This window comes from Amblyraja radiata, chromosome 11, assembly GCF_010909765.2.
Source record: "Amblyraja radiata isolate CabotCenter1 chromosome 11, sAmbRad1.1.pri, whole genome shotgun sequence".
Lineage (NCBI taxonomy): Eukaryota > Metazoa > Chordata > Chondrichthyes > Rajiformes > Rajidae > Amblyraja > Amblyraja radiata.
Window position 1 is genome coordinate 64,557,839 of NC_045966.1, and position 18,010 is coordinate 64,575,848.

General features: G+C 50.1%; 1 protein-coding gene across 1 annotated transcript in view; it reads right to left on the bottom strand.

The window, feature by feature from the left end:
* The window catches only part of LOC116978428 (vacuolar protein sorting-associated protein 52 homolog), a 46,007-nt gene that overhangs the window by 1,018 nt on the left and 26,979 nt on the right, over positions 1 to 18,010 (bottom strand). The gene's annotated exons all lie outside the window — the stretch shown is intronic.

Genomic DNA, 18,010 nt, shown 5'->3' on the forward strand with positions numbered 1-18,010 from the left:
AGGCAGTCAGTGCCAGAGATGGGCACGGCACCAGCTGAGCAGGTCTCAACGCTCGTACCATGCCCCCACACCCCCGAAACATTGACGCCCTTCATAACAAGAGGAGTTGAGTATAAGAGCAAAGATGTCCTTCTGCATTTGTACAGGGCCCTAGTGAGACCACACCTGGATCGGATGCGGGGGTGGGTCGGGCCTGGGTGAGGGGGGGGGGGGTGGGTCAGGGGTGAGTTGGGTGGGGTGTGTGGGTAGGTGGGTGCCACTGAGTCCGGTCACTCACGTGATCATGATGTTGGAGCAGGTGGGTGAGTGGGTTGGGGCTGGGTGGGTGGGTGTACGATGGGTGGGGGGTGGGTGTGGGGTGGGTGTGGGGTGGGTGTGGGGTGGGTGTGGGGTGGGTGTGGGGTGGGTGTGGGGTGGGTGGGGGGTTGGTGGGTCGGGTGCAAGATGGGTCGGGTGCGGGGTGGGTCGGGTGCGGGGTGGGTGGGTGCGGGGTGGGTCAGATGCGGGGTGGGTAGTGGGTGCCACTGAGTCCGGACACACACGTGATCATGATGTTGGAGCGGGTGGGTGAGTGGGTCGGGTCGGGGCTGGGTGGGTGGTTGTGGGATGGGTGGGGGGTGGGAGTGGGAGGGGTGGGGGGTTGGTGGATTGTGTGCGGGAGGGGCGGGGGGTTGGTGGGTCGTGTGCGGGGTGGGTGCAAGATGGGTCGGGTGGGGGGTGGGTCAGATGCGGGGTGTGTGGGTCGGGTGCGGGGTGGGTAGTGGGTGCCACTGAGCCCGGTCACTCACGTGATCATGGTGTTAGGCATGATGAGCTCGTCCACTAACTGGCTGAGTTCGCTGCGCACGGACTGACGGTTCTTCAGCTTGATGTTCATGGCGATGGACTGCTCCTGTAGAGTCTGGATCTCACAGCTGATGCTGCTCAGGTCACACTGGAAGGTGCTCAACATCTGCTCCATCCTCTGCCACAAGGCACACAGCAGAGAGAGAGAGGGTCAGATAGTCATACAGTGTAGAAACAGGTCCTTCAGCCCAGCTCATCAATGCCAAGCAAGATCCCCCATCAAATCTCATCCTTGAAAGGGTTCAGAGAAGATTTACGAGGATGTTGCCAGGACTAGAGGGTGTGAGGTACAGGGAGAGGTTGAGCAGGCTGGGTCTCTGTTCCATGGAGTGTTGGAGGATGAGGGGAGATCTTATAGAGGTGTACACAATCATGAGAGGAATAGATAACAGACAACAGGTGCAGGAGTAGGTCATTCGCCCTTTCCAGATGTATTTGAGTGCCGGATGGAAGTTAGTGGTGAAGCGGATGAAGTCAGTCAGTTGTGCGTGGGTGCAGGAGGTGGCACCAAAGCAGTCGTCGATGTAACGGAGGTAGAGGTCGGGGATGGGGCCCTGGTACGCCTCAAACAAGGATTGTTTGACGTACCCGACAAATAGGCAGGCATAGCTGGGGCCCATGCGCGTGCCCATAGCTACGCCTTGTATTTGGAGGAAATGGGAGGAGTCAAACGTGAAGTTATTGAGGGTAAGGACCAGCTCCGCTAGGCGGAGGAGAGTGTCAGTGGTCGGGTATAGGTTGCTTCTCTGGTCGAGGAAGAACCGGAGGGCTTTGAGACCATCCTGGTGGGGGATGGAGGTGTAGAGTGACTGGACGTCCATGGTGAAGATGGGGGGGTGGGGGCCTAGAGAATGGAATGCCCGGAGACGACGGAGAGTGTCTGAGGTGTCTTGAACATAGGTAGGGAGGGATTTAACCAGGGAGGATATGATGGAGTCAAGGTATGTGGAAATGAGTTCGGTGGGGCACGAACAGGCAGAAACAATGGGTCTACCAGGACAGTCAGGTTTGTGGATTTGGGGAGAAGGTAAATCGGGCCGTGCAGGGCTGGGGAACGATGAGGTTGGAGGCTCGGGGGGGGTCAGGGGCGTGGGAGTTGATGAAGTCGGTGATGGTGCTAGAGATAGTGGCCTGGTGCTCATCAGTGGGGTCATGGTCCAGGTGTAAGTAGGAGGAGGTGTTCGAGAGTTGGCGCGTGGCCTCAGCTTTGTGGAGATCGACGCGCCAGACTACCACGGCACCTCCCTTGTCGGTGGGTTTGATCACTCAGTCTGGGTTTGCGGAGTGAGTTGATAGCTGTACGTTCAGGGGGGGAGAGATTGGAGTGAGACGGGAGTGGAGAAGTTGAGGTGGTTGATGCCCCGCCAGCAGTTTTGGATAAAAAGGTCTCAAGCCGGAAGATGGCCATGAGGGGGGGTCCACGTGGAAGGGGTTCGTTGGAGACGGGAAAAGGGGTCATCAATGGGGGGCGAGGACTCCTTCCCATGGAAGAACGCTGTGAGGCGGAGGCGACGGTAGAAGAACTCCAAGTCGTGGTGGGCGCGGAACTCATTGAGGTGGGGACGGAGGGGGACAAAGGTAACGCCTCTGCTGAGGACAGACCGTTCTTCAGTTGTGTAGGGCATTGGTGGGAATACATTTGGAGCTGTATTCAGAATTCATCTCAGCATTTATGGATGGATATTAATTTGTTGGAAGGAGTCAGGGAAGGTTTATTGAGAAAGTCAAGTGTGCTTATTGTTAAACAAAAGGACAGAGTGCTGGAGCAACTGAGTGGGTCAGGCAGCATCTGTGGAGAACATGGATAGGTGACGTTTCACAGAGTGCTGGAGTAACTCAGCGGGTCAAGCAGCATCTGTGGAGAACATGGATAGGTGACGTTTTACAGGCAGGATATCTGGAGAACATGGGTAGGTGATATTTCAGGTTGCCCTCCAGGTTTATAATCCTCTACCCTGGGGAAAGACTGCAAATGTTCACTTTATCCACGCCCCTCATGATCTTGTACACCTTAATAAGTTCACCCTTCTACCTCAGGAGTCATTTATTGTCACATGTCCCAGGTAGAACGATGATTTAACCATATAACAATTACAGCACGGAAACAGGCCATCTCGACCCCTCTAGTCCGTGCCGAACACATAATCTCCCCTAGTCCCATATACCTGCGCTCAGACCATAACCCTCCATTCCTTTCCCATCCATATAACTATCCAGATTCCTTTCCCATCCATATAACTATCCAGATGATATTCCTACTTTCAGCAGCACAGCACAATATGTAACATAGTACACTGTAAACTGTATAATAAACAAGAAAAAAAGTTCAGATTACACACACACACGCACACACACACGTTTTGGATCGAGACGTCGCCTGAAGAAGGGTCTCAAACCGAAATGTGGCCTATTCCTTCTCTCCATAGATGCTGCCTCGCCCGCTGAGATTCTCCAGCATTTTTTGTCTACTTGGGGTGAGTGGTCCTTGATTATGCTGCTGGCCTTGCCGAGGCAGCGTGAGGTATAAATGGAGTCAATGGAAGAGAGATAGACTCAAAAAGCTGGAGTAACTCAGCGGGAAAGGCAGCATCTCTGGAGAGGTTGGTTTGTGTGATGGTCTGAGCTGCATCCACAACTCTCAGCGATTTCTTGCAGACTCCTGGTGAATCTCTTCAGCACCCTTTCCAGCGCAGTAGGGCGCAGGGTCTGAAGAAGGGTCTCGACCCGAAACGTCACCCATTCCTTCGCTCCGGAGATGCTGCCTGTCCCGCTGAGTTACTCCAGCATTTTGTGTTTTTTTTAAGACACAGGACATGTTCCTCCCTCCTCCTCCACCGGCTCACAAGGTGAGACTCTGCCCCCTCCTGGTCATTATCTCCTGGCACAGTCTGTGTCAGGCCAGGGAGACAATAGGGTGCAGGTGTAGGCTATTCGGCCCTTCGAGCTAGCACCGCCATTCACTGTGATCATGGCTGATCATCCACGATCGGTTCCTGCCTTCTCCTCATATCCCTTGATTCCACTATCTTTAAGACCTCTATCTAACTCTCTTTTGAATGCATCTAGTGAATTGGCCTCCACTGCCTTCAGAGGCAGAGAATTCCACAATTTCACAACACTCTGGGTGAAAACGTTTTTCCTCATCTCAGTTCTAAATTTTTGAATGTCCAGAACCAGGGCCCTAATTCTTAATCTGTGGCCCCTGGTTCTGGACTGCCCCAACATCGGGAACATGTTTCATGCCGCTAACGTGTACAATCACTGAATAATCTTGAATGTTTCTATAAGATCCATTATAAGTTATAATGCATTATCCATCTACAAGTTTCTTCCGGCACCAAAATAAATTAAATTAAACTACACCCTGAACTAAACAAAGATAGACACAAAAAGCTGGAGTATCTCAATGGGAGGGAAAGAACGTTTCGAGTCGAGACCCTTCTTCAGACCTGAACTGAAACTGAACTAAATTAAATTTAACTAAACTAAACCTGAACTAAATTGAACTGAACTGAACTAAATTGAACTGAATGAAACTAAATTGAACTGAATTGGATCTCGACCCAAGACGCCACCCATTCCTTCTCTCCAGACACGTTGCCTGACCCACTGAGTTACTGCAGCATTTTGGGCCTAACTTTGAACTGAACTGACATGACCTGTCTCCGCCTACTCTCCCACCCTGCACCCACCCCTCCCCTCCAATCCCTCCTCCACCCCCACCCCTCACCTACTCTCCCACCCCTCTCTCACTCCTCTCCACCCCCACCCCTCCCCTCCCACGCTTCCACCACCCACCCTTCCCTCTCCTACACCTCGCCCTCTCCCACCCCTCTCCCTCTCCCTCTCCCACCCCTCTCCCATTCCTCTTCCTCTCCCATCCCCATCCCCACCCCCTCAACCTACTCTCGCACCCATCCTCCCTGCAACCATTCGCCTCTCCTCTACTTCCTCACCCACTTCTCCTTCCACTCCACTCCCTTCAACTTCTCCCCATCCCATCCCACCCCCCCTCTCCCATACCCCCGCCCCTTGCCCCACCCCTTCTCCCCTCCTCTGCTAACCCCCCTTTGCCCCACCCTCTTTGCCCCCATCCCACTACTCCCCATCCTACCCCTCCCCCACTCCCTCATCACCCCACCTCCTTCATCTCCACCCATCCCCTGCCCCACCCCTCCTCCCATCCCATTCCCCTCATCCCACTCTCCTCAACCCAACGAAACTCCTCCCCCCCTCACTGCTACCCCCCCACATTACCCCTTCTTCGGCCCCATCCCACCACCCCCCCCCCCCTCCCCCCTTGCCCATTCCCCTCACTCACCTCATCCAATACGTTGTTCCTGAGTCTTGTGGGACATGTTTTCAAGGTTTAGCATCTTCTGCCTGATAGGATACTGGGCTGCAGGGAATGATACTGCAGAATGGACAATGGACAAATAAAGCAATGATTCTCAACAGCAATTGTATCAGCCTCTATATCGCATGCTCAATATTCTTGCTATTGAGGGAGTGCAACGTAGGTTCACCAGCTCAATTCCCGGGATGGCGAGACTGAAATATTTTTTTTTTTTTTTTTTTTTTTTTTTTTTTTTATTAGAAGTACGGTAAATTACAATAACACACAACACATATATCTTAATACATTTTTTGTACCGCTTCATTTTTTTTTTTTTTTAAAGCTTTAAGAAAAAGATAGAAGTAAGGAAAGTAAAGAAAGTGCGCAAGAGTTGTGAAGTGCAGAAGAGTGTTGGGAAAAGAAAGCCCCTTAGAAAAGAAGTTAGAGAAGGAAGTAAAGTAAGAAAGTAGACCCTAGAAAAGAAAGAAAAAGAAAGTAAGGACAATCGCTCTATTATAACATTAAACTCCGCAGAAAGACTACCAACCAAGTCTGTTTTTGTTGTTTTATCTCCCAATGCCAGGTCCTGATACCATTTATTTATTTATTTATTTTTAAAAATTACTATTGCACCTCATGCTTGTAATAGGTCCATAAACGTAGACCACGTCTTTTGGAATTGGTTTGCTTTATCTGCTAAGAGGAATCTCATCTCTTCCAGATGTAATGTTTCAAACATATTTGATGTCCACATTTTTATTGTTGGTGTGGGCGCATTTTTCCAGAATTTAAGTATGAGCTTTTTTCCCATTATTAGCCCGTAATTGAGTAAATTCTTCTGATACACGTTTAATTCAGGGATATCTTCCGATATCCCAAAAATGATCCATTCTGGTTTTGGTACCAGTTTTATTTTAATTAATTTTGAAAAAATATCAAATATTCCATGCCAGAATTTTTGGATTTTTGTACAAAAAATAAAAGAATGCGCTATGGTAGCTTCTTGACACAGACATTTATCACAGATTGGTGAAACATTAGAAAAGATTTTATTTAATTTAGTTTTTGAATAATATAGTCTATGTAATGTTTTGAATTGGATAAGCGTATGTCGTACATTGATCGAGCATTTATGCACCTGTAGTAAATGTTTATCCCAGCTCTCTTTTGAAATTTTTATAGCTAATTCTTGTTCCCAGTCTCTTCTAATTCCATCTGTTGTGGGTATTTCTATGTTTAAAATGATATTATATAAGTACGATATTAAGTTAGCTGATTCCGCCTTTGTCTTCATTGCTTCATCCAGTAAGTCGGAAGGCATATTATGATAGTCTTTTGTGTATTTTTTCAAATAATCACAAATTTGAAGATATTTAAAATATTGGTTATTTTTCAAATTATATTTCAGTTGTAGTTGTTGAAATGATAGTAATTTTCCCACTTCATACAGATCTTCGAGCGTTTTGATTCCCATTCTTTCCCAATGTATAAATGATTTGTCTATGATTGATGGTTTAAACGATGGGTTATTGGCTATTGGTATTGAGAGAGATAGGTTTCTTAATTTTAGATTCTGTTTTATTTGTTTCCATGTTCTAATTGTGCTATGTATAATTGGGTTTTTATTATAATTTTTATTATTCAGATTTATTGGTGAGAGGATAATCGCTCCTATATTACTCGGGGAGCAATCCCCTTTTTCCATTACAATCCAGTCCGCCTGCTGGGCAGAATTGTCCAGCAGGTGAATCATATTTTTAATATTACTGCCCAATTATAATACATAAAGTTAGGGAGCGCTAGACCCCCCCACTCTTTTCGTTTATTAAGGTGTGTTCTTTGTATTCTATGGGGTTTATAATCCCATATGAAATTTGTAATGTCTGAGTCCAATTTTTTGAAAAACTTTTTTGGGAGATATATAGGTATTGATTGAAATAGGTATAGAATTTGTGGTAAGAAAATCATTTTTATAGCGTTTATTCTGCCTATTAAGGACATCGGAAGTGTTTTCCAGAATTTAATCAAATTATTTAATTTCTTAAGTAGGGGATTATAATTGGCTTTAAACATATCCTGGTAATTTCTAGTAATTTCAATTCCCAAATATTTGAATTTTTCTGTAGCTATTTAAAGGGGAATTTCCTGAGATGTGTTGAGTCTTTTGGTTTTATCGACATAATTTCACTTTTGTTCCAATTTATTCTATATCCTGAAAAGGATCCAAAGTCCTCAATTAAATTTAATATATTCGGTATACTAATTTGTGGTTTTGTGATGTACAGTAGTACATCATCGGCATATAGGGATATTTTGTTATTTGAATATTTGTATTATAACCGTAAATATCCAGGTGTGTTCTTATTTTTTCAGCAAGGGGTTCAATTACCAAAGCAAATAACAGCGGAGATAATGAACAACCTTGTCTATTGCCCCTTGATAGTTCAAATTTCGAGGATAATATATTATTAGTTAGTATTCTAGCCGTAGGTTTGTTATATAATAGTTTTATCCATGCAATGAAGTTCTCTCCCAATTGGAAATTTTGCAATACTTTAATCATATAATCCCATTCTACTTGATCAAACGCTTTTTCTGCATCCAGTGAGATGATAGCTAACTCTTGGTCGTGAGATTTATGTGAGTGCATTATGTTAAGCAAACGTCTCAAGTTATTGAATGAATGTCTCTTAGGTATAAATCCTGTTTGATCCTCATTTATTAATCTACTAACATACCTGCTTAGTCTACTGGCTAGTGTTTTCGCTATTATTTTTTGATCCGTATTTAACAAAGCAATAGCTCTATGTGAAGCGAGACTGAAATATGATGAAAGAATGGATCGACTGGGCTTATTTTCACTGGAAGTTAGAAAGATGAGAGAGGATCCTAGAGAAACAAACACAATTATTAAGGGATTTGACACGCTAGATGTAGGGGGAAATGTTCCCGATGTTGGGGAGTCCAGAACCAGGGCTCACAGTTTAAGAATAAGGGGTCGACCATTTAGGACTGAAATGAGGAACATCCTTTTCACCCAGAGAGTTGTGAATCTGTGGAATTCTCTGCCACAGAAGGCATTGGAGGCCAATTCACTGGATGTTTTCAAGAGAGAGTTGGATTTAGCTCTTTAGGCTAACAGAATCAAGGGATATGGGGAGAAAGCAGGAACTGGGTACTGATTTTTAGGTGATCAGCCATGAATATATTGAATGGCGGTGCTGGCTCGAAGGGCCTGCTCCTGCACCTATTTTCTATGTTTTTATGTATGAACTTAAGCATTTTAGACATACGGCATGGACTCGTATACTGGCTCACTGGAGTCCACACAGCCATGATTGAATGGCAGAGTAAACTCGATGGGGCGAATGCCCTAATTCTACTTTTGAACGTGGGTGGAGGGGGGAAGGAAGGAGGGGGAGGGGGAAAGGAAGGAGGGGGAGGGGGGACAAACCTGGCGGGTCGGGCAGCATCTGTGCATCAGGCAGGGTCCCGACCACCCAGCAACAAACGTCTCGCCACCCCACAGACGCTGCCCGACCCGCCGTTCCTGCAGCCCGGGATGTGAGGGGAGCGCTGGGTCAGTCGACAATTTTAGACCCAGCGTTTGGACAGGAACTCTCCGTATTGGTGTGTAGGATGGAAGTGCAGATGCTGGTCTTTACCGAATATAGACACAGAGTTCTGTAGTAACTCAGCGGGTCAGGCAGCATCTGTGGAGAACATGGATAGGTGACGTTTCACAGAGTGCTGTAGTAACTCAGCGGGTCAGGCAGCATCTGTGGAGAACATGGATAGGTTCTGAAGAAGGATCCCGATCAGAAAAAAATCATTTTTTTCCCTGGGGAACATATCTTTTCCCCCAGAGATGCTGCCTGACCCGCTGAGTTTCTCCAGCACTCTGTGTCCATCTACTGTGTCGGACGCAACTGGAGATGAGGGTTTACACCAAATGATCTTTGGTTTACACGGCAGTTTGTGGTAAACTGACCGTTTGTGCCGATATGGATCAGCAACGCCCACATTACAATACAGTATTAAATAGGATCTTTTGAACCTGAGGACGCTGCAAGCCCCGCCCTGACCCCACTCATTGGCTGAGAAACAATGCGGGATTTAAACTTTAAACCAATTCACCATCAGCGAAGTTAAATCAGTGCTCTATATCTCAGTTCCCCTTGCTGGTGAGTTACTCTGTCTCCGCTCCCGGCAGCTCACAACCCAGTGGTATGAATATTGATTTCTCTCACTTCAGGTAATCCCGGCATTCTCTCTCTATCCCTCCCCCACCCAAGTCGCACCAGCTTCTCATTTTCACCCAACAAACAGCCTGTTTTCTTTATCAACGTTACTTGTTTGCATATCTTTCATTCATTGTTCTTTATCTCTTCATATCACCATCTATATCTCTCGTTTCCCTTCTCCCTAACCGGTCTTAAGAAGGGTCTTAACCCGAAACGTCACCCATTCCTTCACTCCATACATGCTGCCTGTCCCGCTGAGTTACTCCAGCTTATTATATCCAGCTCCTCTCCTCCCTCCCCGCACCTCTTCCCCTCCCCTCTCACCGCTCCGTTCCCCTCCCCTCCTCCCTCCCCTCACCTCTCCCCCTTTCTCCCCGCACCTCTCCCCCTTCCTCCCCGCACCTCTCCCCCTTCCTCCCCGCACCTCTCCCCCTTCCTCCCCGCACCTCTCCCCCTTCCTCCCCGCACCTCTCCCCCTTCCTCCCCGCACCTCTCCCCTCTTCCCCCACCCCCCTCCTCTTCTCCCGCTGCATGTCCCCCCCCCCTGCATCCCCCGCACTAATGTACCTCGCTCTGTCCTCCAGCCCAGCGCGCCGCTTGACTCGGGGTGACTCGGTACAGCCGTACAGCGTGGAGTCGGCGACGTTGAGCAGAGGGGACCGGGACTGGGACACCGCCAGGGATGCGGCGCTCTATCTGGAAGGCGGAGGGTCTGCTGTGGCTGCTGGCAGGTACACAGAGAGAGAGGCCACTCGGCCCGCGCGTTGGTGCTGCCTCACAGCGCCAGAGACCAGGGTTTAGATGCTGACTCCGGGCGCTGTCTGTACGGGGTTTGTACGGTCTCCCCGTGACCGCGTGCGTTTCCACCGGGTGACATTTCGGGTCTGAAGAAGGGTCTCGACCCGAAACGTCACCCATTCCTTCTCTCCCGAGGTGCCGCCTGTCCTGCTGAGTTACTCCAGCATTTTGTGTCTATCTCAGGTTTGTAGGTTAATCGGCTTCTGTAAATTGCCATCGAAAATAGGTGCAGGAGGAGGCTATTTGGCCCTTCGAGCCAGCACCGCCATTCATTGAGATCAAGGCTGATCATCCCCAATCAATAATCCGTGCCTGCTTTCTCCCCATATCCCTTGATTCCACTAGCCCCTGTCGCTGGTGCATGTAGGTTAGAATCGTTGGTCCGCGCTGGCTCGACGGGCGGAAGGGCCTGCTCCCATGCTGTAGAGGTATCTACAAACTAAACTAAAACCAGTCAGGAGTGTACAATTGTCGGTAAAACACAGGGTGCTGGAGGAAAGCAGCGGGTCGGGCAACATATGTGGGGGGAATGAACAGGCGACCCTTTAGACTGGTGGAGAAGGGGGAGATGCGGGAGGAAACCAGGGCACCCGGAAATTCACGCAGTCACAGGGAGAACTTTCAAACTCAGTACAGACAGCACCCGTAGTCAGGATCCAACCCGGGTCTCTGGCGCTGTGAGGCAGCAGCTCTACCGCTGTGCAAACCATGTTCTCGGCTCATGTACCTTCTTTAAGATGTGGGTTCATCTGACACTGGCTGTGGTTTAGTTTCACACACAAACAGCTTACAGTCAGACACAAAATGTTGCAGTAACTCAGCGGGACAGGCAACATCTCTGGAGAGAGGGAATGGGTGACGTTTCAGATCGAGACATCTTCAGACTAGTTGGGGTAGAAAGGTCTCCAACTACTCCCTAACTAGTTGTGACTCTGTGGAATTATCTGCCAAAGAAGGCAGTGGAGGCCTGGGGGGGGGGGGGGGGGGGGTAATAGAGTGAGCTGCCAGAGGAAGCTGTAGAGGTTGGTATGAAAAAACATCTATCACCTGCTTGAACGACGACCGACCTGTTGCTCTCACTTCAACTGTGATGAAGTGCTTTGAGAGGCTGGTCCTGGCCCACATTAAATCCTCACTCCCACCCACCCTGGATCAGTTTGCATACAGAGCTAATATGTCAACAGAGGAAGTCATCAACATAGCTCTACATTCTGCACTGACTCAGCTGGAGCGCCCTGGCTCATATGTGAGGATGTTGTTTGTAGATTTTAGTTCTGCATTCAATTCCATCATCCACAGCAGAATGGTGGACAAACTGTCTGACCTGGGTGTTAATGCCAACACATGCAGATGGATCAAGGACTTCTTAACAGATCGTCCAGACTGTCAGGATGGGGTCCAATCACTCCCCAGTCCTGACGCTGAGCACAGGAACGCCACAAGGGTGGGTGCTGAGTCCTATCTTATACACAATATACACCCATGACTGCACACCAATACCCAGCACAAACCGGATCATCAAGTTTGCCGATGACAAAACTGTGGTGGGGCTGATAAATAACAACGACGAGTCTGCCTACAGAGATGAAGTCCAAAAACTGACTGTCTGGTGCACTAAAAATAACCTGGTACTCAACCCAACCAAAACAAAAGAACTGGTTATTGACTTCAGGAGGAGGAGAGAGGAACCTGCTCCTCTCTACATCAAAGGAGACATGGTGGAGAGAGTCACTGACTTTACGTTCCTGGGAATTTACATCTCCCAGGACCTTAAATGGACAATGAACACCGTCACTCTCGTGAAGAAGTCACAGCAGCGGCTGTATTTCCTGAGGTCTCTGCGGAGAGCAAACGTTTCACAGCCGCTGCTGCTGTCCTTCTACTGGTGCACCGTGGAAAGTATCCTCTCCTATGGCATCCTGGTGTGGTTTGCTAACTGCACTGTGGCTAAGAGGAGGGCGCTGCAGAGAGTTATTAAAACTGCACAGAGCATCACAAATGCTCAACTGCCCTCCCTGGATGACAGATACAGGGCCCGGTGCTTGCACCGGGCCACAAACATCAAGCAGGACACATCCCACCCTGCCAACCACCTTTTCACTCTGCTACCCTCTGGGTGGCGATACAGGTCTCTGAAGGCTCGCTCTGAAGACTAAAAAATAGTTTCTACCCATGTGTAGGTATGTTGCAAAGCCTACCTGAAGCGTCGCTGAAAATCTATCCCAGCCCGTGTGCGCGATTTTGGCGCCGTTTAGAGGGGAGCGAGTTTAAAACGCGATTTCCCTAGGCTGTTCAAATCGAGGTTTTTCAGCCTAGTTAATTATTAACGAACAATCGCTGGAAGATTCCGTAGCTGGAGCTATTATTAGTTTTAAGGGCTTTATTTACTTGTTATAGTAGGTTAAAAATTAACCTCTAAACCCGCGACCGCCGACAACGGGTCGGATCTCATACAGGGGAAAGCGGAAGGTAGGCTGTTTATTTTTACGTTAAAAAGGGCTTCTTAAGATCCCTTTATACAAAGTTTAATGTTGCGAGTAGCTAATTTGGGCCCCATTATATCCCGCAATATTTTTCTGGGCATTTGAGGGCACAAATCTACCGCAATGTGAACGTTCTAAACCAGCGCGTTCACAGGATCCCACTAGAAAGCTGATTTAAATGGACTTTAATTTACAGCAATTGAACACTAAATTCCTTCCATTTGGCCTATAAATTAATGTATATGAGATTTAAAAATCATGTTTTATTGTGAATTATTTGTGAATATTATTTGGACAGGCTATTTAAAAATGTTAATCATTTATTAAGAAATGGATAGATGTTTAGATCTAGTAATTGAAGTTTGAAATTAGCTACAATTGAGTAACTAACTAATTATATGCTTTAATTTCAGGTCATCCAAGTAAGATTGTTTTATATTTGTTTCAGAATGCTTCAATCTATGATAACTGAAAATTTCATTCAGTTCTCTTAATTTTTAAGAAAGTTATGGGCTTTTGACTGTTCACGATCACAGCTTTTTTGTTGTGTCCATAGAAAATCAATAGGGAACAAGATGCTAATTTCCGAGTATGAAAATGGCCATAACTTTTTAAATACTTGAGATATGGAAGTGAATTAGGTGTCAAATTAAACTTCTTTTTATGCTTTATCTGATGGGATAAATTGCAGACTTGATTTTTAAAATCTCAAAATTTTGTGACATTGCTACCATGTGCGATAAAATAACTTGACTAACAGAGAACACTGGGGGAAGCACAATATAATTCAGGGTGCCAGATAATGCACAATATTCTTTTAAAATATTTTTAATACCTATTTATTATTTTCTTTACTGATCTTGTGTATATGTGAGTCAATGGCTGTTGTGTTTTGTTCATTTTAAATCTTTTATCCTGTGTCTTCTATGTACACACCAAAGGAGATGCAATGGAATTTTGTTGTACAGTTGTTGTGCAATGACAATAAACGTATTCTATTCTACTCTCTGGGTGAAGAAGTTTTTCCGCATCTCAATAGACACTAGATGCAGGAGTAGGCCATTCGGCCCTTCGTACCAGCACCGCCATTCAATGTGATCATGGCTGATCATCCACAATCAGTACCCCGTTCCTGCCTTCTCCCCATATCCCCTGAATCCGCTATCTTTAAGAGCCCTCTCTTGAAAGTTTCCAGAGAATCAACCTCCACCTGAGGCAGAGAATTCCACAGACTCACAACTCTCTGTGTGAAAAAATCCTAAATGTCCTACCCCTTATTCTTAAGCTGTGACCCCTGGTTCTGGACTCCCCCAACATGGGGAACATTTTTCCATATGGGCCAGATGTGGGCAGATGGGATGAGTTGGTGTAGACACCTTGGTTGGCAGAGGTGAGATGGGCCAAAGGGCCTGTTTCTGTGCTGTATCTGTCGCATGCGATGTGCTGGTGAACCTCCACTGCACCTTCCAACAGCACGGTGACCAGAGGTTCACACTGGTGCAGCCACTACATGTTGCCTATCGTGTTGCACGGTGCCTTGTCTGCTCTGGTCCCATGTCTCCAGTCAGCCCCCATCACCGCTGGATTGTGTACCATTCCCGGCCCTTGTTGTGTTGCAGGCCTCCACACTGCAGCGCTGTGCAGAGCAAGAACGTCAGCCACCGCGGGCTCCATCATCACCGCCCCCGTGGGTGGAACGGTGAGGTTCCCCATCCTACATCACAGCCAGGAGAGGTTCGAGGTGGCGATGGTGCGGATCCAACCCGATCTTGCAATCCTGGCCTGGAAGTCTGACAGCCCGGAGTATCCGTACATGGTCCGCCCGTCCTACAGGGACAGGGTCCGCTTCCGACGGGACACCTTCATCGAGCTGCGGGCCGTGAGGCCGGGTGACCACGGGACGTACGAGGTGCAGACAAACTACTTGGGGAGGAAGCTGAGGAACCGTGACCGGGAGCGCTTTGAGCTGCGAGTGGTCGGTGAGTAGCATCGTGGAGAGTTGTACACTATCCAGACTGGCCCTTCGGCCCATATGGTTCATGCTGACCCCCTGGGCATTCTAGCCTGGTCCCACCCGCCTGCACCCAGCACTCTAAACCCTTTCTCTCCGTGAATAAATGAAACTTTATAGCCACATGTGCTTTGTTTTTCACACCCAAGGTATGCAAAGAGTCGCCACCTAAAGGGCACTGAAAGTGTTGCAAAGAATTCCATTTAACAAAGCATTTTTAACACTTTCCATTTGTGGTCCCGCATAGTTCCCGGCGGTTCCCCCACGCCGAGATGGAATTCTCTGCCTCAGGTGGCGGTGGAGGCGGGTTCTCTGGATATTTTCCAGAGAGAGCTAGACAGAGCTCTTAAAGATACCGGAGTCAGGGGATATGGGGAGAAGGCAGGAACAGGTTACAGATACAACGGGTGACCAGCCATGATCACGATGAATGGTGGGGCTGGCTTGAGGGGCCAAATGGCCTACTGCTGCACCTATTGTCTATTTATAAGTGATAGGAGTAAAATTAGGCCATTCAGCCCATCAAGTCTACTCTGCCATTCAATCATGTCTGATCTATCTCTCCCTCCCAACCCCATTCTCCTGCCCTCTCCTCATAACGTCTGACACCCATACTAATCAAGAATCTATCTATCTCTGTCTTCAAAATATCCACTGATGGCCACCACAGCCTTCTGTTGCAAAGAATTCCACAGATTCACCATCCTCTGATGAAAGAGATTTCTCCTCGTCTCCGTCCTAAAAGAAAGTCCTTTAATTCTGTGACCTCTGGTCCTAGACTCTCCCATGAGTGGAAACATCCTCTCCACATCCTAATCCAAAACCAACCCAACCTCTCCCTGTAGCTGAAACCATCTAATCCAGGCAGCATTCTGGTAAACTACCTCTGCACCTTCTCCAATCCTTCCACATCTCCCGTATAATAGGGTGCCCAGAACTACACACATATGGGGCTTAACCAGAGTCGTATAGAGCTGCATCATGACTTCCTGCATCTTGTGTTCAATGCTCCAATACATTGAAGGCAAACATACCACACGCCTTTACCACTCTATCTGCTGGTGCTGCCACCTTTAGTGGGCTATGGGCTTGAACTCTCTGCGGTTTAGCTGGACCTTGCACTGTGCTGCCTTGCAGAGCCGATGTCCACACCGACCGTGGAGGTCAGCCGCAACTCGTCGCATTTCATGCTGAACTGCTCCACTGTCAGCGGCTGCCCCGTCACCTACCGGTGGGAGCGGCGATCGCAGTATCCCGGTGTGGGGAACGCCATCTTCCCCGGAGCCGTGCTGTACCTGCCGGACCTGGGGCATCACACCTACACCTGCGTCGCAGAAGATTGCTGCAGCCGCAGAGTCAGCGACGCATTCCCTGCAACGTTGCTGTCCGTCGCCCTGCCCGGAGGTGAGTGGGTCAATGCTGGGTCTCTGTCCAATGGGGGACTCATGCAGTACAGGAACAGGCCATTCGCCCCCCCACTCCTCCCTGCTCACCAACGTGCCCCATTTACACTAGTCCCACCTGCCCGCGTTTGGTCAATATCCCTCCAAACGTTTCCAGAGGGCAGCACGGTGTCGCAGCGAGGAGACTTGCTGCCACACAGCACCAGAGACCCGGGTTCGATCCTGACTACAGGAGCTGTCTGTACGGAGTTTGCACATTATCCCCGTGACCTGTGTGGGTTTCTCCGGGATCCTCCCACATTCCAAAGACGTGCGGGTTTGTTGGATATTTGACGATAATTGTAAGTTGTTCCCGGGAAATTGTCCCCGTATTGGGTTGTGTTAGTGTGCGGGGATTGCTGGTCAGTGCGGACTCAGTGGGCCGAAGGGCCTGTATCTCTAAATTAAACCAGACTCCAGGTTCACCACTGAGTGGCGATATCTCCTCCAGGGTCCAGGAGTCGTTGGGCGATCGTTCTCTCCGTGTTCCTTCTCGTTGTTGCCGTGCTGGTAGTCTGGGTATCGAATCTCCGCAGAAACCGTGCCGTGAGTATCCTCATCTTCACACTCTCGCCCATCCCCCCCCCCTCTCTATCCCCGTCCCTCCCCCCTCTCCGTCCCCCTCCCCCCTTTTCCCCGCCTGCCCCCCTCCCCTCTTCCCCCGCACCCGTCTTGCTCCCGACGCCCCATCTTCCCCCTCCCCTCTTTCCCCTCCCCCCCCCCCCCCTCCCCTCCTCTCCCTCCCCTCTCCTCTCCGTCCCCCTGTCCCCACACCCACCATCCCCGCACCCCCATCTCTCCCGGCTAACATTGTGGGGTCACGCTGCCCCCTAGTGCACGGGGTGGATGGGCCATGATGCCCGGTCACTAACACAGGACTCTCTCTCTCTCTCTCTATCTTTTTCTCCCTCCCTCCCTCCCTCCCTCCCTCCCTCCCTCCCTCCCTCCCTCCCTCCTCCCTCCCTCCCTCCCCCTCCCTCCCTCTCTCCCCCCCTCCCCTCTCTCCCCCCTCCCTCTCTCCCCCCCTCCCTCTCTCCCCCCCTCCCTCTCGCCCCCCTCCCTCTCTCCCCCCCTCCCTCTCTCCCCCCCTCCCCCCCTCCCCCCCTCCCCCCTCCCCCCCCTCCCCCTCTCCCCCCCTCCCCCCCTCCCCTCTCTCCTCCCCCCCCTCCCCCCCCTCCCTCTCCCCCCCCTCCCTCTCCCCCCCCTCCCTCTCTCTCCCCTCCCTCTCTCTCCCCCCTCCCTCTCTCTCCCCCTCCCTCTCTCTCCCCCCTCCCTCTCTCTCCCCCCTCCCGCTCTCTCCCCCCTCCCGCTCTCTCCCCCCTCCCTCTCTCTCCTCCCTCTCCCTCTCTATCCCCCTCTCCCTCTCCCCCCCCCCTCCTCTCCCCCCCCCCCCTCCCTCTCTCCTTCCCCCCCTCTCCTCTCTCTCCCCCCCCCTCTCCCCCCCCCCCTCTCTCCCCTCCCCCTCTCTCCCCCCCTCCCTCTCTCTCCCCCTACTCTCTCTCTCTCTCCCCCTCTCTCTCTCCCTCTCTCTCCCCCCCCCCCTCTCCCTCCCTCCCCCCCCCCCTCTCTCCCCCCCCCTCCCTCCCCCCCCCCCTCTCTTCTCTCCCCCCCCTCTCTCTCCCCCCCCCTCTCTCTCTCCCCCCCCCTCTCTCTCCCCCCCCCCCCTCTCTCTCCCCCCCTCCCTCTCTCTCCCCCCCTCCCTCTCTCTCCCCCCCTCTCCTCCCCTCTCCCCCCTCTCTCCTCCCTCTCCCCCCCCCCCCTCCTCCCTCTCTCTCCCCCCCTCCCCCTCTCTCCCCCTCCCCTCTCTCTCCCTCCTCTCCCTCTCTCTCTCCCCCCCCTCCCTCTCCTCT